Here is a 26,941-nt window from a genome sequence, read left to right on the forward strand (position 1 = left end):
CCTTTATGCCCCACTGGGTATTTAGCAGTTTAAACCTACACTTACCTTAAAATACTGCTGAGCTATGTTGCATATAATTACCTTTGATGTCACGGTGGTATGTCTGCTGTGAGAGGATAGGGATAAAATTTAAATACAGGCATTTTGTACCGCAGGCCTCTGTCACCCTGGGCTCAAAAGCATGCTCCTAGATTGCCTGTAATAAACCATATTGTAAAACTGCTAGCAGTACTGTTATGCCACTTTTTCAATTGTCAGAGTGAATGGTCCTCCGAAAAATCAAGAGTGCTGAACTGATGCAGACAAAAACCATTTTTCTAGGTGAACTGTTTATTTGTAACCACACATCTGTGTAAATGTACAACCATTTGTAGTTTGAGATCAGAAACTTCTTAAAAACTATCGCACAGTACAAACTTCCTGCAGCTTGACACCATAACAAAATTGAATACTGAAGATGTAGTCAGTGTGGCTCTCAAGTAAAACACATTTACCAAAAGAAATAAATTTTAAAAAATAACTGCCTAAATAAAAAAATGTACAAGCAGACTGACATGACTGTAAATAAGAACACTCAAAAAAGGTACTTGCTTTCTCTATTAGGTAGCCAGTGGTACTATAACCATGGCACAATTGCTTGTGCCCACAGCACTCAACTGAGACCTGATATGTAGGGTGGTTATCTTTAAGTTTCATGGAACTTATTGAAGACTGACTGTTGCAGCTAACATAATTCTAGATACAGAGTGCCAAACATTACTTGCATGAGAAACAAGACACCATAGTCAGCTGATTAACAAAAACTCAGTTCCTAATAAAGTTTTTACGAATTGTAGCCGGTAATTTTACAAGGTGAATGCACTTAGAATGAATTTCCAGAATGACACTAGTAACGAGACACATGCCATCAAACTGGCTGTAGAAATGCACTGCTGTAGCACTTACTTTTTTTAACAAAACGCACTGTTATGCATCGAAGCACAAAAGTAACCGGAATGCCCATGTATTTCTCTCACATTTATGGAAAAATTTCGAAATTGCTGTCATCTTGGAAATTAATTTCAAGTGAATGTCTTGAAAACTCACTGGCTACAATTTGCAAACTGAAATATGTGCTGTGATGTTATAAGTGAATTAATAAATTTATGACAATCAGTTTAATGTTTTCATTTCTTGTGTTAGTAATGTCCACCTCTGAACAATCCAGCTCAAGAACAAGAATTATGCTACCTGGCAGACAACTTAAATATCTGTAAAACTGAAAAAGGATCACTGTACAATCCTTATATGTTGGTTGAATGGTGTGCGCCAAGTTCAGTAAACCTTACATACTTTTGAAACATGGCAATCACAATAAGTGATGCTTATGGGAGCAGTTTATTATGCTGCATTGCTGTTGCATGATCCAGTTGTGTTTTCTGCCATGATAACGTTCCTGCACAGGTAATTCCATATCAAGCGACTTATTCATATTAACTGCTTCAGATTTTCATATGAAACAAAGACAGCTATTAGAGATGTGCTGGAATACAGCAAAGTTGCTCCTTGTGCGAGTTCCATTTCAATTTTATTCGCTGCCACAAAAAATAACGAAAGAATTCAGAAGATATGGTTTTATGTAAACATGAAAGGCACATCATCGCCATTACTGGAGATGTTTCGTTGCATATTAAATTTAAGCCGACTTATACCTATTAATTTTACTCATGTATTTTAGATAGCAATAAACCATTTTTACAAAGTTATGTAAAATGCCGTTTTTACTGAACTCTAAAAATGGCACAGATGCACTTGCAGGTATGCGATTCCATGCCGAATTGACAAGCATTTTTTTGACACCGCACATATATCTGAAACATTGCCATATGTTTACTAGAGTTCGAAGCTCGTTACCCACTTTTATTTATTTTTGCCAGATATTTTGTAGCATTTTAGGTGACAGTTTAGTTTTCCTGTTCAGCTGAGCTAGAGGACATCAAATGTCCTCTAGCTTTTCATTTTTTTTTTCAAATGCTTCAAATGCTTTTTTTTTCAAATGCACATTGTATTGATCGAGGCCTTCAAATGGTGTGCGTGGAAATACGGTGAAGTGATGAAACTGCCAAAATAGCCAATTTTTCAAATATTTGAATACTTCAATTGCTTTTGGCACCGGCAAAAATGAGTCAAATTGCAATCCGTTAGTTTTTTTTCGTCAGAAAAAATTCACAGGACAGAAATTAAATACAGAATGGTAGCCCAGGTGACATAGTATAGCAGAAAAATGTATGAAGCTCTGAAGGTTCAGCTGATCGCCTGTAAAAAAAAAATTCTAATCTTTTGCAAGAAGCTTCATGTTCAAGGAAAAAACAGCCTTCGTAGTTGGCGAAAAAATGTGATACATTATTGGATAGCTCTACATGTCTGCTATGCATGTGTGAAGTTAAAAAAGGCATTTTTAAATGCGAGAAATTCTTTTTTGAAATTTTGTCAGCACCGACTTTTCTCTGAGGTGCGCACAGCTTGCCGGCCGGGAATGAAAACGACAAAGCCGGCTTCGTATGCAACACAGATGACAAAGAAGCGGTGTTAGGGTCTGCATTTTATTGCCAAGGGACACATGCTCTAATGCAACGAGGCTTGTGTTTGGTGTGGGCCAGGTAAACCATACAGCCATTGCACATAAAATATCAATACGAGGTCTGTTAGAAGAGCATCCGACCTTTCGCTGAAGAAAAAAAACTGGCATAACTGAAGCGTTGGAAACTTAATCACCCTCAAAGTAGTCTCCTTGGGAATCCAGCCACTTCTCCTAGCGGTGCTGCCATTGTTAGAAGCATTCCGAGAAGGCCTCTTTCCAAATGGACTTTAGCTCAGCTGTCGTTGCAGCCATAATGTCTTCTCTTGTCTGAAATCACGCTTGTTTCAATGGCCCCTTGATTTTGGGAAACAGCCAGAAGTTGCAGGCCGCCATATCAGGAGAGCAAGGAGCCTGTCGAACTACAGGAGTCTGGTTTTTCGCCAAAAAGTCTGAATCAAGTGCGAGAAAAGCATTGTCGTGATGGATGTGCCAATTTCCTGTTGACAACTTCGGTATCTTGCTCCATACAGCATCACATAGGCCATGGAGGACATCCCTGTAGTAGTCTTTAGTGATTGTTTGACCCTGTGGTGTGTATCCGTGGTGTACCACACTGCGGGAGTCAAAGAAAGCAGTCAGCAACACTTTGACGTTGCTGCACACTTAGCGGTCTTTGGTTGGTGACGTGGAATGCTTCCACTGTAACGACTGGGATTTGGTTTCCGGGTCGTAAACATACACCCAAGACTTGTCACAAGTGATTATGGTGTGGAATGCTTCCACCGTAACGACTGGGATTTGGTTTCCGGGTCGTAAACATACACCCAAGACTTGTCACAAGTGATTATGGTGTTCATGAAGTTGGGGTCACTGTTTGTGGAATCCAGCATGTCTGTGAGACTTCAACACGAAGTTGCTTTTGCTCCACCATGAGCAGCTTGGGAACGAATTTCGGCGCAACTCTCTTCATGGCCAAATCTTCGGTGATAATGGAATGTGGATAAAATGTGCTGATGCCCACCTCTTCCGCAATTTCTTGGATAGTTACACTACGGTCCCGCATCACCACGGGGTTCACTTCGGCAATGACCTGGTCATTTCGGCATGTTGATGGCCGACTGGAGCGTGGCTCGCTCTCCACCGATGTGTGGCCGTCTTTATACTGGTTGTACCACTCCTTAATCTGTGTGCTGCTCATAGCATAGTCACCGAAAGCAGTCTGAATCTTCCGGATGGTTTCCACTTGGCTGTCGCCCAGTTTCTGGCAAAATTTGATGCAGTAGCACTGCTCCAGTCGCTCTGCCATTTTCCTTGCAATAAAAAACCGACGAGAGCACTGTACTACCTCATTCAAACGCTGCGTCTCAGCAATTCACGATATTGGCAGGTGGGAAAAAATTCGTGCATGCGCACAAAGGTTCAAAGGCGGCTGTTGAAAACGTGCTAGTTTCATATTCATCAGGTGTTCGCAAAAAAAGGTCGAATACTTTTCTAACAGACCTCCTACGTAATAAATATGTGAGGGAATCCTGCAGTGCTAAAAGATATGTTCCATGCAGTTTAGAAAAAGAAATATCAGCTATTATGTAGACAGTAAATCCAGAAAGAGCACTGATATTGTTCATACAAAGCATCTTAAAGGGCGTGTCGCATTGCAATGCAACATAGAGGGAGCAGGACACTTTGTGCCCTGCTCCCTGAAGCCCAATGATGATGCAAGTAGAAAACACCTTCATAATTCAGACTGAAAACCTACATAAGTATGAACAAATTCTTGTGGTGTTGTTTGCTGCCACTGTTTCAGAGCTGGAACATGCTCATCTATGAAAGTCATATGTGCTATGTTCAGTCTGATGTGGTCAGACACCATTGGCGACCACTTTTTGCGTTCATGTAAAAAAAATACGAGTTGAGACTGCAGCAGCAGCGCTTGACGTCACCTGCTTTCGTAATGATAAAAAAGGCAGTCAGGTTGTTGAGTAGTTCTTGTGGCTAATATATTAACAGCCTTTCCTTGCTAGATGACATGGCTTCATATATTCATGCTGTATGTGTGATCCACAAATGAACATTATAAAAAATAATTTATCGCACTTAAAGAATAATAACTTTTTGTTACTTGTCACATGCATAGCAGACATGTACGGCTGTGTAGTGATGGGTGACATATTTTTCTGCCAACCACCAAAGCTAATTTTTTACCTTCAACACGAAGCTTGCAAAAAATTTCAACTTTAGTTTTTTTAGCTGATCAACTGAACCTCCAAGGCTTGAAATATTTTGCAGTTATACCAAGTCAACCAGTGTGATTTTATATTCATTTTGTGCCTTCTGTATTTCCCTACGTCAGAAGAAAATTCAAACTTTGCAAATTTTGGCAGTCACCACTTCATTCTCTTGACATGAACACCATCTGAATATCTAGATCATACAATTTCCCTTTCAGAAGAAACGTGTATCAGTGGCTTCTAGCTTAGCTGGGCAAGAACAATAAATTTTTGCCAAAATTCAAAATTTTTGTGAAGGAAAATAAATGGGGAGCAAGAGTTCGGAGCTTCAACTATATCTGTGATGGCCAAAAAAACGCTGGTTGGTTGCCCTGGAATGACTTAAGAGTATGTATGAAAGCAAATTTTCTCGAACATTTTCTCGCTGTACCTACTCAAAATCAAGCAAACTTGAAATGGTTTGCCATAATGGAACAGTTCTTGAAAAAAGTGTTGGGTGGTTTGGCATGAAATGACTTAAGATACTTAAAAAATATATTAATAAGGAAACACTATCCTTACTGGAACCATATCAAAAACTAACATAAAAATGTAGTGAACTATAACAAAGCACAGCACTTGTATTCTGGATTGAGCAATCCAATGTGGGCTTCTCAGGAGACTGGCATAATTAACATAAATAATATTAACATAAAAATGTCAAGCCATAGAAAGGCACAACATTTGTATGCTCATTTGAGAAATCCAAATTGGGTCCTTCAAGAGACTAACATAAAACATAAGAATGTCGAGAGTTACAAGAGCACAACACTTGTGTTTTGGTTTGAGCTGTCCAACTTGGGCTCTTCAGAGATGAAGGGGCAGGGGCAGTTGCTTCAGGGGCAGGGTCCCATGCGAGAAGCGAGGCCAGAGTTCTTTAAATAGGGCATGTTGGTACCAGGAAATTTGCGACACGTGAAGCCTGCAAAAACAAGCCAGAACAAGTTTTAAAAAGCAACTTCCACATGCAAAAGAATGGCATGCAATATGCCCTCGTTATAATGAAATTTATTTATGTATTTGTGTTGCTTTATTCCAATTTTCCACGGGTACAGCTTTACAGCATGACCATTTAAATTTATTTAGTGTGGCACAGGACTCCACTAAGTGTCAAATGCAGGAAAGGGCAAAGAGGAACAAAACCCTATAGCAATATAACTTTATGAATATCTTCAATGTCAAAGATGTGAACTTTGGTTGCTGAGAAACAAAATGGTGAAAAAAATTCATGTTGTTCATAAATAAACCTGAACTGACAACAAAAATTATTTCTTGTAACTTCATAATTAAAATGTGCAGCACTTCACTGCTTTTCCATGCTACAAATACAATAGTGTCATGTCACTAGAATTGAGTGTAGCTTCATTTGATGTTAGGTTTCCTGCGTTCACATGCAATCGGAACGTACTTCTCGCCTTACAATGACTTAGGACTTTCTACATTAAAGAAGACACTGCTTACAGCGAAGTATGTTTTCTGCCTCAACGACTGAATTACTGTTATAATGAGGATACCGTGTAGTTGTGCACCAAGCTGCTTAGCATGACACATGCAGAATGTGACAGATACGAAGAAATGCTGTCTTTTAAGAGCCATATGCCATAGGACTGACTTCTTTAACCCTTTTAGAGTTCACTGCCATACATCTGTGGCTGTGATGGAACGTTCTGAAAAAATATGCCTTTTCAGAACAAAGTGTTGCCTAGCATCCCACTGGAGGTGCTGCAACCTTCTGAGACTTCTAGAAAATATTCTTATAGTGCTGTCGCTCCTTGGGTTTCTCCCAAACTGATTTTTCACTTAGCTCCTTGGTGTCTGTCATTGCACTAATTTGGGAGTGTTGCCACAAGTTTTTGTAAGTTTCATTACACAAAAAACTATGCTGCTTTATCCTGCATAAAAAATAAAACATGTAAAACTGCAAATACTGAAATGGTATTGCCACTTTATTGTTATTTAAAAACATTATTTACCAGTTTATTTTCTCGGAAAGTCGCCCTGAAGAACTTAAATCTGCAATAAAAATATTAGGGATGCGCGAAAAGTGATTTTTGAGACTGAACCGAAAATGCCAGAAGCAAATCAAATATTGGATAGCTTCTGAATAATGAATAGCTGATATCACAATTAATGTAAGATGAGGTTCACATACTAGTATTCTTAAAGTTAGCAAGTTTCTGTCATTGTTATGTTATGAAGAGCTGTTTATTAAAAGCACAAATGGAGCAGCAAAAAGTTTCTTCACATGCACAGGACTCTTCAGTAAGCATAAATGATTGCTGTACAGCCTCTAAAGTATAGCTACTTTAGTAACGTAGCCTGGTCTGCTATTCTTACAAGTTCTTACGTTTTATGTCTATACTATGTTACTGGAGGTGAAAATTTACGGTACTTTGGCTCAAATTTCATGTTTTATTGGTGTTTCAAAATATTAGAATAATACTCACATTTACAAATAGTGACCATTCAAAGACTAAATTGAATAGGACACTATTCAATTCGAAAGTTTTGAGTATGTGCACACCACAAAAGATATATAACTCCTAAATTAGAGGCATATTTCTCCCCAAAATGTGATCCTCAACGGGCTAAACAAGAGCGACAGAAAAGCCCATTCATCTTTTTGATAAATTTAAGCCCATAATCTACTTGGCAATGGTTCATAACCCTGTTATAACCCTGTTAACAGGTAGGTGAAGTAAGGAAGCAGGAAACAATTCTAATAATTTCAGAATGGGAGTAGTGGACATGTCCGACGGTCTGTAAGAAGCTTTATACATTAGGCCCCAAGAGCCTATTCTCCATTTATTGAAGTATATGGGGAAAAGCCACATAATATTTTTTTCATATCTTAGAATACAAAGTGATAAAGTGCATGTTAATAAATACGAGTCATAGGTTAGGTGCTTAGAATAAGTAAGCATCCACTAAACATAGTACTGTTGACAGTGAAGCTGGCAACTCTGTCCCTGTTGTTTCTTTGATTGAAACTACCAGAAGAAAATTGCCACACCACTCAGGTTCCCTCTGCTGAAAGGTTTCTGTGTCGGATCACATGGACCTCCTTCAAGATAGGAGCAACTTTGATTTGATGTGGTCTGTTAAAATAGGTGAAACTACTGTTTCACATCTCAGAACATGGAGAGCTGTTTTGATTTCTGCAATTTGGTGAACGTGCTCCTGCTCGAGCTGAGCAGTAACCACACTTGAGCATAGCTTCTCCACAATTCGTGTATTAGAATAACACTTTCAGGCTACTTAACCATGTCCTCCATGCCAAAAGATTTGGAGCGTGCTTCACAGACAACTATTCCTTGCAATGACAGCCAAGTAGCACTGCTAATGCACAAATGCAGCTCATTTTATTTGGTGGAGATGCTAAAAACTTTCGGCAGTGAAGGCAGCTGTTAAATTTTAGAAGCATTTGAGTATGGCGGCATTAGGCACTTAAGATCATATGAACAGTCATTCCAAATGGTAGGCTATTGTAGCACACAACTGCACACACGGGCTACATGAAAGGCGTTTGTTATGCCAATGGCAAGTTCATAATTTTAGAAAAAAAATGTGAATGTAAAAATGCAACCGGAAAGGATATATGGTACTTGCCTATAACAGCACTGACCCTGATGGGGTCAAGAGCCTCTGTTGCCCCTTGGTGTTATTTCCAAAGCCCAAATGGCCCATGAGCTCCTCCTCTGTGAACACATGGTGAAGCAAGGCCCTTGCAAACTTTCCTGGTCCACCATGGCAGGCCATAGTAAGCTGGGCCAGGATAACCTTCTGAATGTGCACTCTTACAGCCTATGTGAACCTGCATGTTTAAGTAAATGTTAGCAAAACAGTTTTAAGCCTTTCAAGTACATTCACACAACAGCCCTACTGCAAATAAATTACAAAAGTATCTGTTGCAAATCTAGAACGCTAAACTTGACTTCTTACAAGCTTCTGATGCTGTCTGGATGCCACATGTTTCAAAAAAACAATACAGCACAAACAAGAATAATAAACCAAAGTATCCAAACATCTAGTACTTGAAAAAGGGGAGTACCAGCGAAACACAAATGACACGCACACAAGGAAACGGCATTAGACATGGACGGACATTGGGACGGACCAGCGTTCGTCCCTGTCTAACGCCTTTTCCATGTGTGCGCGTCCTTTGTTTTGCTGGTACCCCCCCTTTTCAAGTTCATCATGCACCAACTGGCCCAAGAGCTTGCGTTAATGCACATCTAGTACTATTTATTGTGATTACCATACTTGGGATACTTCATATTTTCAGGTGTTTGTCTCGATTGTCCCATCCATTTGTGTGAATATGTAGCCCATGGTCTAATGGGGAGATTGGGCTGCTATGTTTAGGGAAGAGTTCAATATCAACCGTTGGAACAGCTTAGGTGACTGGGTATGCGACCCTGGGCATATGCCACTTTTCAATGAATCTCTTTCACGCTATCTTGAGCATATGCTGCTGCTTGTGTTGGCAAGCAGCATTAGGAGCTCGAAGTGGGACATGATTGTCGATCATTACTAAGATTACCACTACACATCACGTTCGCTTGCTGTGCTCCAGAAGTAATGCGAGATTCCACTCCACTGTATGAAATGTACATAAGCCGCAAGGACAGTAAATTAAATCTCAATAAAATTAATCTACTCGCAACGCACAGGCTGCACAAGATCACGGAGTGAACTCAGAAGTTTGTGGACAGTCAGTTGATGTCCATGTCAGGGACCTCTAGGGAGACTCGGTCATTTCCTCGATGTGCATCATCGTGCCGTCACACATTGTATTACAATTCTGTCTCGTTGTACCACTAATAGTCATCACGTATCACAGAATTCAAAATATAAATAGACACTTATATCTACTGTTTATTTAATCTTTAAGAAAAATACTTTAAGCATGAGTTTTTGCAGAGATCATGAATTCTACCGCTTAAAGGAGCACTAAAGTAAAATTAAATTAATTAAATTTCAGCGTTTTAAGTGCCAAAACGACAATCTGATGTTTAAGCTTGTTTCACATGCAAGCGATTCAGCGAATGGAGCGAACAGCGGCGCGGCGCTGCGAAGCTTTTCGTGAAGTTTCGTTTCACATGCATTGCCGCGGCGCATTTTCTGCTGCTGTGAATAGCAATGTTGCTGGCATAAAACGCAGGACTTTCAGCCAGTTTCGGTAGTTTGCGACTACCAACATAAGCATTGCTTTGTCCCTGCCTCTCAAATTTTTATTTTATAAATACATATCCTGCGCTTTGCAATTTAACAATTCGTTGAAAAGCTCTCTTGGCATGTTGCCTGTACCACGCGTAGCAAGTAAATAAACATCGTCATATGCGCAGGCTTTCCAGAACTAATCCTCCGCTGGTCAAGTGTCGAAGTGGGCCATTCGGAAGCAGTGCTGCCGCTCTGCCGCTGCGATGAAATTCCAACTTGCCCGAACCTTGCCGCTCCCGCCACCGCTTGAAACCGATTTCTGCGGCGCGGCGGCAGGATTTGCAAGAATTTCCGCTTGCATGTGAAACTGGCTTTAGGCACGCCATAGTGGGGAACTCTGGATTAATTTTTACCAAATCAGGCTGCAAGGTACATGGGCAGTTTTGGATTTCACCTCCATCAAAATGCGGTTGTTTGATCCTGTAACCTCGTGCTTAGCGGCGCTGTGCCAACACCCCTAAGCAACTATGGCAAGAAAGCACTAAAGAGAAAAATTATTTTAGATGTATCTGTAAATGACCTTTCTACAATTCGAGATTCACTCGTACCGTGACAAGAGGCTGAGTAAATTGTAAAAGCAGCTAGAGGAAAGATTGGTGGCAGAGCTGCCTTGAAGTTACCACACCCGCTTGCTATGACGTCATGGATTTTGATGATGTCTGTTCAGGTGCAGCAATTTTTCTTACACATAAATATGTTCTTCATCGTATTCCAAAAACTTAAAATAAAAACCGTCAGGAACTTTTACTGAAACAATACAACCCAAGTTTGTAAAAATACTTGAAATCCACGATGTGACAATGAGATGTCAGCACAAAGATTTTGGGGCGATACTCAGAAAATTGAACGTTGAGCTTTATTTTCTCTAATAATCAAGCAATTACCAAGAAATTTACAGAAATAGATATTTAAAATGATGCTTTATTTTAAATTCATTTAGGGTGTCATTAGTGTCCCCTTAATACAAAACAAGGAATGTACTTAGCTGCGTAATAGGTTAACATGCATCACTGGTTCTCATTAAGGTAGGATTATCAGTATAGCAATGGGCATGCACTGGCTGCTCCAGAGGGGAGCCCTGCCACTTCCCCTCAACCTCCCAATTTCCAATTTTTTTATGAGCAGTGATGCAATTTCTGTATCCTAACGAGGCATAATGCCAAGGAGATTCATGCTATGCTGGCTAAAGTATGTGGTGACCGGCACTTCACACCGTCCAGCTCGGCATCAATCGTTTTGGAATTTGGCCCTTGAAATGCAGAAAGCCCTGATCACTGCTCGTTCTTCACCCAACTTTCTCAAAGGGTGCTGCTGTTCTGGTTTGATACCTCTAGCAGTGCACTGCTGCATGACATAGGTTATACCTTCGTTCTGGTAAAACTAGAAAGATGTGCACTCACGTAGACCACTAATGTCCACACTAAGTTTCTGAACGCCCCTCTCATATCAGGCATATACCCTGAAGAAGGCACATTCTATCTTTAATATGTTCACAGGTGACATTGAAATTCACTCCCAGTCCCGGTGCAGTTGCAGTCTTTCAGCTGAGTGCTTAAAGGCACTGTCTCCTAATGAAGGCACTCTGCACCAATTGATCACTGGAGCAAATGCCTTGCAGTTGCATCAGCAATGTTGTTTTTTCTGCTTCCTGCAATACATTTTCACTGCATCACTGTATTTGATCATGGTGACGCTACAGAATGGATGGCCAAAAAATTCACCTTTAGCATTCCAGCTTGGGTGTCTCTCAGCTCATTTTGAATCTGAAAAAAGATGTCAGTATTAAAATGTGAAGCCACGATGCAGCAAAAGCAACAATCAAAAGAGCTACATGGACCATTAGGCTGACATAAATGGACGGATACAAATAACTAGTCATTGAATACACTAGTGTGTGGCCGCTCTTGCCAGTGGCAGTGTGAGCTTGTCAAATAATTTATTTCACATCCCTCTATTATTTTAAAAATTATTTCCATGCATCTACTGAACTGTTATGGCCACATATTCAAGGCAGCTCCTTCATATAAAACCACAGTGTTGCATTCTTTTACTCCCCGTCTACCTGATGCTACTGAAGTTTTGCTTACTCTCAAAGAAAGAATTTCACAGAACTGCTCTTTCGACAATGCCTTATTCCAAGCTTGTGGCAAAGCGTTGTCATTTAGTTCACAACTATGCGCTCCCCTTTCAATCTGTTCACTCTTTTGTGCTCGGATTCAAAGCAAAAATAGCTTTTCGACATAACTAGCTACTTCTATGGTCACAAGAAACAATGCTAATTATTGATGTTTATGTTGCCGATAACGTATACATGCCGCCTCGAAACCCAGTGGGACGACAAGGCAGATATGCCAGGCATCTCGTTCCTTTACTGATTTTAAAATTTTGTTAAATCAATCACTTACTGAAGTGCGAAAAGCTGCAATTTCACGAAATTACATTATTTTGAATGTTGTAGGACCTGGAGTGCCATGAAATCTGCCTTTCCGTGAATGCTAAGAGCGCCTACGCGAAGCCGTTTGGGGCGAAGCAGTCGATGGCGTCGAACGAAGATGAAAAAAGAAAGCTGAATGCGCGCGAACTGGTGGAAAACAAAACACACGCGGTTGACAAGGCGTATAACTCGATGATTTCGCAGCACTCTGTGGCATCCCCCTCTATTGTATCTCACGTATCGCATAGAATCACATGTACACCCTTCAAATTCTTTATTATTATTGCGCGACAGCCTCCTCTGTGTTTTCCGATTGCGCGAACATCGGCCGCACGGCGTGTCAGATAGCAGCCTTGAAGCACCGCGGAGGCACTCGTTCCTGAAGGGAACAGCGCAACAGAATACACTTTCGCCGATCCCACCGCCCCACGCCGCTACAAGCTCGCTCCCACGTCTTGTACTAGCGTGGCGCAAACGAAATATCTTCCGATTACAGTACAGATCGGATGGTTCCACGTCGCATTGTTTCGCGCTCATTAATAAGGCTAACTCAATCGGTGCTCGAACACCGTAACAGAAATCATGGCGTACAACATGCCCTGTTTTAGCTGGCAACACATAGCTGCCTTACGTCACCACAAGCGGAGTGCAAAGTTAAACCAGGACAAAGCTCCATGCTATATACCACGAATCTAGTGCTGTACAACCAATTCTGGCAACGGACGGATAGTACTAGGAATGAAAACTAGCGCGCGGAAGACACGCACAAGCGCTGAAATAATTCCCGCGCTTCCGTTCACCGCGTCGATCGCAATGCACGAACAAGGGAAATTCGAAACCACTCACCCTTAATGTCGCCGAGTCGGAGGCGATCATGGCGATCTTCGAGGCAACAAGCCCATAAAAAGCGAGCAACACGCAGGAATATTCCAAAGATGTCACAGCGAAGCACACAAAGAACGCAGAAACCGCAGGAAGCTCTCAAGCAAACAGCGTACACGCACTCGCCGAAATGTGCCAAGCAGCCACAGCCCAAACGCGCAATTATACGTGTACACTCATACAAATACACGCCTACATTATCATGAATTGTACCATTTGATAACACATTCTGTAATTTCATGTTAATACTGAACAATTGTTGCGATTTGCAAGTGTATGAAAGTTTTTTGCTTCGCTTCTTTGATGAACTACTTTCTTTGGCGCAGTAACGCAGTGTACCGGCCGGAGCTAATGGGATGCGCGGGAAAAGGCGCCAAATTCAAACGTCGCAAACGCCGTGCTAATTTTTGCGCGCACAGTTTTCGTCGTTTGGAATTTTTTAAAAAAGTAATGCGTGCCGCAACCATGCGAATTGAACTATTGACCACAAAAGTACAGAAACGTCGCTATTTGTGCTTCTTATTTCGACGTCATGGCCAACTGCAGGCGGTCTGTCGTCCCATTCTTTAAACATTTGTGCGTGTGCCTCTGCGCTGTGCGAGTTGTCACCGAGAACGTATAGCAGCGCAGATTGTGCTTGTTGGCCGAGCACATTCCCAACACATTCGCCAGCACTCCGTCTAGGTCACAGAAAAGAATTTGGCCTCCATGTGAAATATGAGCACCATGTTGTACATATCCGCCAAGCTTTTCGTTTCGTTCTGTAGCGCGCTAACAGGTAACATCTAAGCGAAACGCACTCTGTAAAAACGATGTTCACTGCTTTCTCCGCCGCACCCGCCGTGGTGGCGTAGTGGCTGAGGTGTTGCGCTACTAACCCGAGTGCTTGGGATCTAATGCCGACCGCGGCGGCTGCATTTCGATAGGGCTGAAATGCAAAAACGCCCTTGTGCTGTGCGTTTGGTGCAGGTTAAAGGACCCCAGATGGTCAAAATAAATATGGAGTTTCTTACTACAGTGCGGCTCATAATCAAAGCGTGGTTTTGGCCCGTCAAACCCCAGACTTGAATTTTGTTAACGTTCCCCGCCACCTTGACCATATTTAACATGGAGGCATGCAATGCCGTTTCCTAACACTCAGCCAGGGCACTGGCCCCTTATAATGACGCCGATAGAAATGCAGGATGCGTCCAATCATCGGTTGTTTATCACTGCTTGTAGCGACGTTTGTCTTCTCAAACTGTGTGTGTGTGTGTGTGTGTGTGTGTGTATATATATATATATATATATATATATATATATATATATATATATATATATATATATATATATATATATATATATATATATATATATATGTATATATATATATGTGCAGGGTGTTTCTGCTAACTTTAGGCCGAGTATAAACTCTATGCCCTCTATGACGACGCGACTAAATGCATGTTGCTCCCTTTGGTATGTAGCGTGTCGCGCTATTTCTATATATTGCTTAATTAGCTAATTAGTCAAGGATAATTAACCAACTTCTGAAGCAAGGAAGTTAGGAAAGAAATTCCAATTAGAAAGTTGCAGAGTAGTCGGCAACACGACCGAATAAGCAGTTTCTGTCTTTCTATCTGTTAAGTATTAGTGTTTTTCAGCTTACTGCGGATGCTCGCGAAATACAAAAAGCACCACGTGACATGCCCGCCTGCGAGTCATGATTGCACTGCTCCTAAGCCTTCTGCGCACAAACGAAAACATACCATTTAACCGGTGTGACACCCGTACCTGCTTATCGCCATCATGAACCGCAGTGAGGGAAGCACGTCGCTGGCGATCAATACCACAGCCAACGCCTTCGTCACTGCCCTGTCGCCTTTTAAGCGGCAATACACCCTGCTCGATGGTATGCTCGTTTGAGAGCGCTGCATGCAAGCACGGCGCGCAAGCGGGTATGTCAGGTGATATTTTTTGTATTTCTCGGGCATCCGCAGTAAGCTGAAAAACACTAACACTTAATAGATAGAAAGTTAGAAATTTCCTAATCGGACGTTTTGCAAAGTGCTCTAGAACTTTCTAATTGGAATTTTTCGCCTAACTTTGTTCATTCAGAATGGCTAATTTTCTTGACTAATTAGCTACTTAGGAAAAATACAAGAATAGCGTGACACGTACAAGATTGAGCAACATGCATTTGGTCGCATCGTCTTATGGTGCATCGGCATATTTTTAAACTCTGAGTAAAGTTAGCTGAAACACGTGTATATACGTCTATGGTTCAAGTAACGTGAAACAACACCCTGTATATATGCAATGGTGGTCAAGTGATCAGTAAAGCAACATATATGTGCAAAAGACGCACACATACATATGTGCGTGTGTTTTTCACATGTACTTCGAAACTCAATATTGCTCGTGACTCAGTGTTATTCAACAATAAGTTAACAGCATTTAGTCAACGACTTTATTGTTGGAAACTACTCAACAATGGTTCAATACTCAATACTTTTCAACAATATGTCAAGAGAATTTAGTCAACGACTTTATTGTTGAAAACTACTCAACATTAGCTCAATAACACTCAATACTATTCAACAATATATCAACAGAATATAGTCAACGACTTTATTGTTGGAAACTACTCAACAATGGCTCAATAATACTCAATACTATTCAACAATATATCAAGAGAATTTAGTCAACGACTTTATTGTTGAAAACTACTCAACAATGGCTCAATAATACTCAATACTATTCAACACTATAGCAACAGAATTTAGTCAACGACTTTTTTGTTGTGAACTGCCCAACAACTTTACTGTTGAATTAGTGCTCTGTGGTTTCAATAATTGTTGAGGTATTGTTGAAAGGCTATTGAGTCAACAGTTCGTCAACAATATGCCAACAACATTTCAACAGTCATTTTCATAAGGGAGAAATGCAGTACTCATAACGTTTAACGCTACCAATCTGCACATGAAACCTAGGATGCCTTTGGCATTCGTCAGTGTGGCAAACCTACAGTATAACCTCGTTACAACAGACCTTGAAAGTGAAGATTTCGCAAAAGTATGTAGTAAGAGTAATACTGTTGCAACAAACTTTTATGTAAACACTAAATGGAAACTTCTCAGCTTTGACTGCACTGTATGGTTAACAGCTTTGGACACTATGCATGTCTCCATCATTACAACGCTGTTCACTTCATCTGCTGCCATAGTATCTTGCTCAAAATAGTTGTTTAGGCCTTGGATGTAGTCCAAGGCTTGAGAAGTTACTTTCTCAGCTACAACCCCTCTGCTACTTTCCTCCTCTTCCTCTTCTACGTCTTGATCTACAGTAGGCACTCTGCAGACTTCAGCTACAATTTCTTCATCCGTCAACTGTTCTGTGTTGACCAGGTCATCATCCGCAGTCACATACTCCGAGAATTCCTAGCTCCCGAAGGCCTCTTCGACAGCTTCCCAGAGACAAGGATCTGGTTGGTCTTCCAATGGAAATATGGGGTCTGAGCAGTCGCTGTGACTGACTGAAAAACCAGCTTTCCTAAAGCCATTTTCTATGATAGTTGGCTGAATCTGCGCCCACACAGAAGAACCTGCACTGCAAATCTCAGGTCAATTACTGAGTCTCGCTTCGCTTGCACGGTGCCTGGACTTCACTGAGTGCACAATGGCCTGGTCGACAGGCTGCACTTTTGATGTTGTGCAGGGCAGAAAATACATCACCTTTGTGGCCTGAACCTGTGGAAGCTTCATGCAGCTCGAGCAAATGTCGAGGAATAGAAGCACATTCTTCTTCTGCTTCCGCATTTTGCTGTCAACCTCCAGCAGCCACCTATTGAAAATATCCTTCGTCATCCAGACGCTTTTGTTGGAATCACAGTTAATGGGAACGTGCACATTCCGCAGGCATAGCGATCTTCGTGACTTATCTATACCAGCAGCCTTGCTTTTTCCCTCCCTTCCATGTTGCAGCAGAAGAGAACACTTATACACTCCTTTGACTACTTGCCACCATGGCACCCGTCTTCGGGAAAACAGAACATCTTTTCTGGCCTCAACTTGTAGAAAATGCCATTTTCATCAGCACTGAAAACGTCGTGCGGTGCGTACATGTTGAGGCGCACTGGGAGAACCTCGGCTTTCCAATTGTCCGCAACAGTGTCATCAATGCTGGTCGACTCACCAGAAAGGCACTTGAAGGCGATTCCATGCCTCAATTTAAATAGATTGAGCCAACCTTCACTGCACTTGCACTCTTCTTGGTTCAGAATAACGGCAAGTTGATCCGCACGTTTCCGCAGAAGCAGATGGTTTACAGAGATGTTTCGCAAATGGGCGTCACGAAGACACACCAGTAGGGCCTCCTCAGCGTCGGCCGGGGAATAAAGCCTCGCGGAGTCGAAGCCTCCTAAGCTGCAAGTTGCCCGAGACTTTCTTTGCAAAGATTGCGTCCTCGGCACTGATGATAGTGTTCACAGTTTGCTTCGATAAGCCCACGCTACGGCAATATCTGCCTGCTTCTCGCCCTTCTCAACTTGTTTTATGATATCAAGCTCGTCCTTCAGAGTAACCTGCTTACGCTTTGTCATTTCTGGTGGTTTGCGATGCATGGCGTTGGCTGATCCATTCAGCTCCATCACACCGCTAACAGTACGCCCGACAGTACATCCGCACGCACAGGCTGACAGGATAAATGGGATAAACAAAGCACAAGCCATGCTGAACGTGAACTCCACAAAGCATTTTATTTCGAGAGGGGGCGCTACCATGTGACCACGTTTCTTTTTTCTTTTTAATTTTAATGCAAGTATAAGCGGTATGTAAATACAGCTTTCATACTCATTTTTTCTTGCGATTTGAGTCAATGGCCAACTGTTTGAAAATGCTCTGTCCGACCGCAAACAACTGATCATCGGTAGAACGGACATCAGCGACTTCCGTCTTTAACTATCGGTACTTCGATATTAACGAGTGACTGCTTATATGCAGTTGTGCACTCCAAATCTTTCATCTCTGTCTCTTTTTTTTCTATTCTGATGACGAGGGTGCTGAAGAAGAAGCAGAAGAAAGCGGATGTGCCCCGCATCGGCTCCGTCTTTTTGAATGATTCTGCAGGCACTTTTGGCAGGACCACGCATTGAAGCTTATCATCGGATTCGTGAGGCTAACCCGAATCGGTGGATACCTTTGGACAAGGCGGGCCAGCATTTTTTGGACTTCTACAGCCTCTTTTCTGTGCATCGCGCGTGGGCGCCACGCTGGGCCTAACGCCACGTAGGTCTCGCGAGCCCGCCAAGCCGGCATGTTCGATATGCGCATGGACGACGAACCCTCCTCGGAGACAGAAGACGGCGAGGAAAGAATGGGTTGGCAGGTGGTCACCAACCGAAGATCGCGATCTGCGAAAAAGACCTGGGCAGCTGGTGGAGCCGCCAATTCGTTCCGAGAATCACAAGGAAAGGAGATCGCCAACAAAGGTGCTGCCGGGGCCGACAAGCTCAAGCGCCGGATTGTGAAGGCGTCAAGAATGCCGCAACTGCCGGAGGAGCACAGGAAAATCATCGTTAGGCCTCGGGGAGGCCTCAACCTGAACAAGGTCAGCACAGCTATTGGAGAAGCGATCGTCGAGGCAGCCGGACTTACAGCAGATCAAGCGAGGGAAGACATCGTCTGCCCCAACTTCACACAGAATATTGTGGTGGTTAGTACACCGGACTCCTCTCATGCTGAAAGGTATGTGAGAATCAAGTCCATTACGATCATGGAGGCAGAATATGAAGTGAGCGCTTATGAAACAGCCCCCCACTCTACGTGCAAGGGGGTTATTAGAAGAGTGAACCTCAATGACAGTCAGAGTGTGATCACGAAAAAGATTGTGCATGAATACAACCCAACAGCGTTGGCTGCACAACGTATCAAAGCTACTGGATCGGTTATTGTCCTTTTCGACGGATTCAGGGTGCCCAACTTCATCAAATATGGGTCAACCCTCGTGAGGTGCTATCTGTACAGGAAGCAATTTGACGTATGTTACGCATGTGGAAGAATCGGACACAGATCAGACGTTTGTCCAACACCTGATGTTGTGCAGTGCAGGGGATGTGGTATGCAAGACCCAGGGGAGGCTCATATCTGCTCTCCCAAATGCAAGTTCTGCGGTGAAGATCACCCCACAGGTGACAGGGCGTGCAAGCAGCGGTACCAAATACCATATGTAGTAAGAGTAAGAAGAAGACAACGCTCCAAAGTGGAGACAGAGATGGAATCGGCCCAACCTACAAAGGAAACCCCTCCAGGCGCCGGAAGGCGCTCACGCTCGAGAAGCACATCAAGATCAAGACAGCGCTCAACATCGAGGGGAAGAAACCGTTCCAGGTCTCGGGAGGCGCAGGTGCGCTTCGAGGAGCAGGAGCTGAAGATAAACAAGAAAAAGGAGCCAGGAGCGACCTGGGCCGAGAAAGTCAAAGGTACTGTGAAAGTCACAGGTGCGCTAGCCTCGCAGGAACAGAGTAATGATGCCAGGGTAGAACAGCTGATCAGAGAGGTTATATCACTAAAGAAAGCAAATGAAGAACTTAAGCAGCAGATTCAGGAAATGAAAAAAGGGTTGAGGACAGAAAGCGACAGTGTGGCAATAGCTAAGCCGGTGTGTATAAGGAACAGCCAGGAAGAAGACACACCGGCGCCCAAAAAGAGAGCTGTAGTTCCGGAGGCAGAATCGATGTGCTCGGTTCTGGAGGAGATTAGGAATGCAATTAGGGACCTAAAGGACACGGTAGACAGCGTTAACCTTAAGGTGGATAAAACATGGAAGTGGAAGTTAATAGCCGAGAAAAGGTTGAAAAAGCTAGAGGCCCAAGGAGAAGATGAAGAATATATGCCCTTGGAAGCCGAAAGCGCAAGAACACCCCCAGGAGCGGCAGGTGGTACAGTCAAGCGAACAGTGACAGGGGGTAGCAAGTCAGGAGGCAACGACAATAATAATGGATAACAGAAATAGACTTAGTGTGTGGCAGTGGAACTGCAGAGGATTTCAGCAAAAAAGAGCGTCACTAGCACAAATAATCAAAACGGTTGAAAATAGGCCAAAATTAATAATGTTGCAGGAAACTCTAGCGGAGGAGATCGGGCTGTCCGGCTTCAACTCGGTCTGCAAAGGAAAAGAACCAGGCAGAGGAATTGCCACCCTAATTGACAAGAAAATTCCTTACATAGAGCACGATCTAAAATTAGGGGCGAGTAAAATTGAATACATATTTATAGAATTGGTCCTAAAACGGCACAGAGGTAAAGCGCAAAGCTTGTTCTGCCTCAACATATATAGCAGTCCCAGAGAGATGAGACAGAGCTTCAGAGCCATCTTTAATAAGACCATGAGGGTAGCCAGAACTGCGCCACTCATAATAGGAGGGGATTTCAACGCCCCACACCAATCTTGGGGTTACCGCTGGAGTAGTAAGAAAGGGGATGGAATCTGGCATCTCGCCACAGATTTAGGCCTTTCTCTTATCACGGACCCAGCCTTTCCTACCAGGTGTGGCAGTTCCACGTGTAGGGACACTACCCCGGACTTATCCTTTACTTATAACTTACCCAGGGCAGACTGGATAAACTCTGGCACGGACCTAGGAAGCGACCATTACATACTACACATAATGGTAGAAACGACGGGGGTGGATGTAAAGCATTTCACTTACATAGACTGGGATCACTTTAGAAAAATCAGAAAAGACAGAGCAGACACAGATAGAAAGGGGCGCATCAGACTACAAGAGTGGGTAGCTCAGCTTAGGGACGACTTGAATGCAGCAACTAAGGCTATAGAGACAGAGGAAGAGGTCGAACAAATTGATAGTAGATTGGCGCATTTGATCGAAGCCAAGCAATCGATTTTACAAAGATGGAAATCACAACGCTTAAACAGGAGACTTAGGAAGCGAATTGCTCAGCTCAATAAGAATATAGAGGAACACGCACGATACTTGCAGAAACAAAAATGGGATGAGGTTTGCAATTGTGTAGACGGAAGGATAAAACGTGGAGGCAATTGGAGTCTGCTCAGGCATCTGCTCAACGAAAAAGGCACTAAATCGAATAGACGCACGGCAGTGGCGAAACTGGTACACCAGGAAAGTCAGACTGCAAGCGCAGAGAGCATAATGGAGCGACTGGCTACTAAATACTTGCCTCTCAGGAAAGATCAGGATGTGAGTTATCCCGATTACTTAGGGTTAGAATGCAAATATATGGATCAAGAATTCACCGAAAGTGAGGTACGCACGGCACTGTATGATCTGAATAGTAGGTCAGCAGCTGGCCCGGATGGAATCTCTAACAGATTGCTTAAGAATTTGGACGACGAATCAATAAAATATCTGACCACATACATTAATGACCTATGGAAAGATGGGGTATATCCAGAAGAATGGAGGACGGCCAGTACTATCTTAATACCAAAGCCGGGCAAGCAACTCAACTTGGATAATCTGAGGCCAATTTCTTTAACATCATGTCTAGGGAAGACAATGGAGCATGTCATATTGAACAGGCTAACGAAATATGTGGAGGACAATGACATCCTACCGTACAATCTGATTGGTTTCAGATCAGGCTTGTCCACACAAGATGCCATGTTGTTAATCAAACATCAACTGCTATTGGCTAAACCAACAAACACTCGAGCTCTCTTGGGGTTGGATGTCGAAAAAGCTTTTGACAGAATTAAGCATAGAGCAATACTTGAAGTGATTTCCGAACTGGGATTGGGGAGAAAACTCTATGAAGTGATTAAAGCCTTTCTTGGCAATCGTTCAGCTCATCTTAGATTCGGGGATATTGTATCAAAGAAGATGGATCTCGGTGACAGAGGGACGCCACAAGGGTCGGTCTTGTCACCTATGCTTTTCAACCTGGCCATGTCAAAAGTGGCAAAGGGACTAAAAAGGATAGAGGGCATTCACTTTACCATTTATGCAGACGATGTGACGATATGGACCGCTGAAGGAAGTATGGGACATGCGGAAAGCAGACTTCAGAAGAGCATTTATGAGGTAGAGTCTATTTTAGAAGACATGGGACTCAAATGCTCTGCTAGTAAGTCTGAACTCCTTGTACTCAAGAACAGAAGAAGGGGTAGAAAACCGAGGGGATACGTTCCCGAAGAAGAACCCCGGTTAGTACTAACCACGAAGGCAGGCAAATCTATTAAGCAAGTAGAATCCATAAGAGTCTTAGGGTTATTCCTGGAGGCAAATGGGGCAAATGGAAGAACAATACGACACATCACAAGCAAGACTGTGGAGGTAATAAGACTGCTAAGGAGAATCACTAACAGACAAAGAGGGCTGGGAGAGGAGAGCGCCATGAGACTGGTCCACGCTTTCGCCTTGTGCCACTTCTCATATGTAGCTGGGATGCTCATTTGGACACAGACAGAGCTAAACAAGTTGAACAGATTAATTAAAAGGCTTGTCAAAACAACAGTGGGGCTACCGATTAACACCCCGGATAACAAATTAATGAAACTGGGGCTCCACAACACAATAGACGAGATAATTGAAGCTCAGCAAATTGCCCACAGAGAGAGGCTCTCTGGAACAAGGCCAGGTAGAGCAATACTAGAAGAGGTAGGATGGTGCCCAACCGAATCCAAAATTTCAGGTGAAGGCACAGTAGAACTAAAAGATAGCATAAGAGAGATAATCAAGACGACTCCTTTCCCCAGAAATATGCACCCAGTGCACAACCTGGAAAGACGAAAGGCAAGGGCCAAAGCTCTCCTGCAAGAGATAGAACACGACAGAGAACATGCGGCATTTGTAGATGCTGCGTGGGTCAGAGGAAAGAAAGCCTTTACGGCAGTAGTAGTAGATGCAGATGGTCTCACTCGGGATGCTATTACAATCATGACTAAAGACACGACAGTCGCGGAACAAGTAGCGATAGCATTGGCTTTAAGGAATAATAAGTGGACGAAGATTTACAGCGATTCTAAGATGGCTATTAGACACTTTACCAATGGCTTTGTAACCAAAAGGGCTGCCCAGCTGATCGGTGAGTTGGACAGCCAAGAGATCGAAATCCGCTGGTTTCCTGCGCACATGGGGTCTGTCGATCCATCTCGGAAGAATTTAAACGAGATGGCTAACGCAGCTGCACGAGGGCTTACTATCCGTGCACTACAAGACCAGGACCTTAATAATATACAGGTGGAGAACAGGGACCAATTACTTACATATAATGAAATCACAAGGCATTACTACATGAACAGAAGGGAATTCCCAGTGCCACACGCTAAGCTCAATAGAGCTCAAGCGGTGACTCTGAGATTGCTGCAAACAAGAACTTATCCAAGTCCAAACTTTATTAACAAGATATATCCTGAAAGAGAGATACCAATCAATTGCGAGAAGTGTAATGGCATCATTACTCTGGATCACATGCTTTGGCAGTGTCCTGTGACTTTCACAGACTGTGACAAGGAGAGAGACTGGTGGCAGCGAGTCCTACACAGTGGAGTTCTTTCCGATCAAGTACAGGCCGTCCAGAAGGCCCATGATACGGCGGTAAGGTTAAACCTTACTGTCCCGACGTGGGAGCCGCCTGCGTCAACCTAAGGGTTGATCTTCAGGACATTAATAAAGTTCATCATACCATACCATACCATACCATATTCTGATGACACTGCAATCACAGCAAATCATATGTCATATTAAATAAAAAAACAGGTCAAAGACAGCCCGATTTCAAACCAGTCGAGTCTAAGGCAAGTACGGCTGCCTCAGAATGGCCGCTACCTGTGTTGATTCTGCTGGTGTTGTTCCCGTTCGGAAAGTGTGATGATGATGATATGCGATGTTTTATGGCACAAGGGCCAGTCATGGCCAACGAGTGCCAAGCAATGTTATATTGCAGTCAGTGGTGCAAATAATGGCATCGTGGTTGGCTATAGCAATGCAACCTGCCTATATAGGGGCCTAAAAACAGTGGTAAAATAAATATATATCTACTAAAATTGTCACAATGACTTTTCAGATGTGCTGTGAATTTAAAAGATATGATCTGATGGAATGAGACAGTAAAATATGTAAATGCTAATAGCACTATTGCCCCAATGAGGCCCTTAAATGCAGGGGCTTGTGGGCACGCGCTCTACAAAATGCTACTATTGCAGCAGCCGCCTCTCGTAAGATACTGTGCTACGAATATCTTCGGCCTATAACTTGCAATGAATTAACATCTTGCAGAAAGTTAATAACTGATTTTCTGTGAAAAATTGGGTCAGCACCAAGCAACATTGGCAGATGAAAAGGAATATTCTGTTGGTAGGCTAGAGGGAAGTGTTTTTTCCTTTCAGCTTCCATTTTTCTACACTCCAGCAAGACATGGATGACGGTTAGTATCTCGTCACATCTACAGCATATGGGAGGTTCACTGCCGGTCAAGAGATAAGAGTGCGTGCCATACGTATGACCTATCCTAAGGCGGCAGAAAATGACCTCGATTCGCCATATTTTTGTTATCGGTGGCAAATTTCCTAACTGTGGCTCGATCAAACGGAGTTCATTAGAGGTTTCGATGTGGCATTTCTGTTGCCAATGCCTTCTAAGTTTTTTGCGCAAGAATTGCTTTAAGTCTGTAAGTCTGAGGCAGGGGTACCTACGGAACAGTTACCAGCTTTTCTTGCAATAAATGTGGCAATTTGATCTGCAAGCATGTTGCCCTTAATGCCTCTGTGCCCAGGTACTCAACATACTATAACGTGCTGATTAGATGTATATGCTGTGCACAGCAGTGAATATAGCTCATTGAGTACAGGATTGTTGCGTTTCTGGAGTGACAGAGATTTTATGACAATAAGAGAATCTGTGAATATAATGGCCCTTTGCAGTTTTGTTTTCTTGATATGTTTAACAGCTGTCAGTACAGCATATGCCTCAGCAGTGAGTATGCTTGTTTCTGGGTGCAGGACGTTAGAGTCTGAAAACGATGGGCCGGCGGCTGCAAACGAAACGCCGGCATGCGTCTTTGAGGCATCTGTGTAAAATTCTTGGCAAGAGTACTTCGACTGAAATTCAAGAAAGTGCGTTTCAATGTGTACCTCGGGAGCGTTCTTTTTTATTTCAACAAACGAAGTATTACACTCAACGAGCTGCCATTGCCATGGTGGACATAGCATGACAGAAGCCATTAGAGGATTTTCAAAATGTGGAACATCCATTTCTTGACAGTGACAGTGACAAGAACTTTATTAGAGTGTCCTGAGGAACTCGATTGGGGGGAACCGAAGGCTCCCTGATCAAGGTGGTGGCTCCACCCACGACGGGACAGGGAGGTGGTGACTCTCCGCGACGTCGCGGGCCCTCTGGACGGCCTGTAGTTGATTTGTGAAATCCGAGCTCTTCAGCAAGGCGTCCCAATTGGACTTATGAAAGTCGGAGCCCGCGTTGTACGGGCACAGCCAGAGCATGTGGTCGAAGGAGCAGCACGCGCGACCGCATTTGGAGCACGATTGCGGGAAGTTGGGGTCTATCCAATTAAGCGCTCTTGGGGTGAGGTAGGATCTCGTCTTTAAAAAGCTGAAAGTAACAGCCTGAGCCCTGTTCAGTTTCGGGCTGGGGGGGAGGGAATTTCTTCCTGCTGTATCTGTAAGGTGACGTAATTTCGTGAAAGGTCGTAAGATTATCTTTGAAGGGGCAATCCTGCGGGAAAGCCGGACCATTAGCTCGGGCGCGGTTCGTGAATTGACGCGCCAGGCAGTTGGCCCGCTCGTTAGGGTTGCAACCCGCTTGGTTAGTTACATCGTTCACGTGCTCCGGGAACCATGCTATGGTATGACCTCCAGTGTCTTGTCGCGTAGTAATACGAAAGGATCTGTTGACGATGTCGGCTGCGTGTTTACAAACTAGAGCGGACGAAAAGCCCTGACCGCCGTGCGCGAGTCGGAGAATATGGTCGCCGGGCCTTTTGTGGCTTGAAGAGCCAAGGCTATCGCGGTTTCCCCGCCTCGTTCACGTGTTTAGCGTAAATTGATGCGGCACTGATAAGTGTTCCGCACGCGTCAACGACCGTGATTGCAAACCTGTCTTCGCTGCCCTATTTGGCGGCGTCGACGAAGAGTGCATCTGCCCCGCAAGGATCGATTCGTCGAAGGATGGTTCTAGCCCGCGCTCTTCTGCGACCTCCGTTATATATTGGGTGGGTGTTCCTCGGCACGGGCTCAAACTTTATACCTTCACGGGCTAATTTAGGCAGGGGGTGTCTGTCAAGCGGCGCCTGTATAGGGAGTTGACCAGCTTCATCAAGAATTTTGATTCCTGGCTTAGTTGACGAAAGCCTGGAGATCTGTGCAATAAACTGTGCTTCAATTAATTCGTCCGAGGTATTGTGAATTCCGAGTTCAAGTAGTTTTACTGTGCTAGCGGATTGTGGAATACCGAGTATTCTTTTGATGCCGGACCTGATGAGCGTGTCAGTTTGTTCTTTTCAATTTTGCTCCATTTGAGGTACGGTGCCGTCTAAGTAATGTGACTGATGAAGAAAGCTTGGAAGACCCTGAGTAGGTTGTCCTCCTTGAGTCCCCCCT

At 43.3% G+C, this 26,941-nt stretch overlaps 1 long non-coding RNA gene across 1 annotated transcript; it reads right to left on the reverse strand.

The window, feature by feature from the left end:
- Positions 1-307: 307 nt before the first annotated feature.
- On the reverse strand, positions 308-13,497 carry LOC135907039 (uncharacterized). The gene is made up of 4 exons (XR_010565871.2): positions 13,331-13,497; positions 11,772-11,813; positions 8,437-8,641; positions 308-5,749 (listed from the first exon to the last, which is right to left on the reverse strand). It is a non-coding gene; the product is annotated as an uncharacterized lncRNA (long non-coding RNA).
- Between the last annotated feature and the right edge of the window lie 13,444 nt (positions 13,498-26,941).

This window comes from Dermacentor albipictus, unplaced genomic scaffold, assembly GCF_038994185.2.
Source record: "Dermacentor albipictus isolate Rhodes 1998 colony unplaced genomic scaffold, USDA_Dalb.pri_finalv2 scaffold_14, whole genome shotgun sequence".
Lineage (NCBI taxonomy): Eukaryota > Metazoa > Arthropoda > Arachnida > Ixodida > Ixodidae > Dermacentor > Dermacentor albipictus.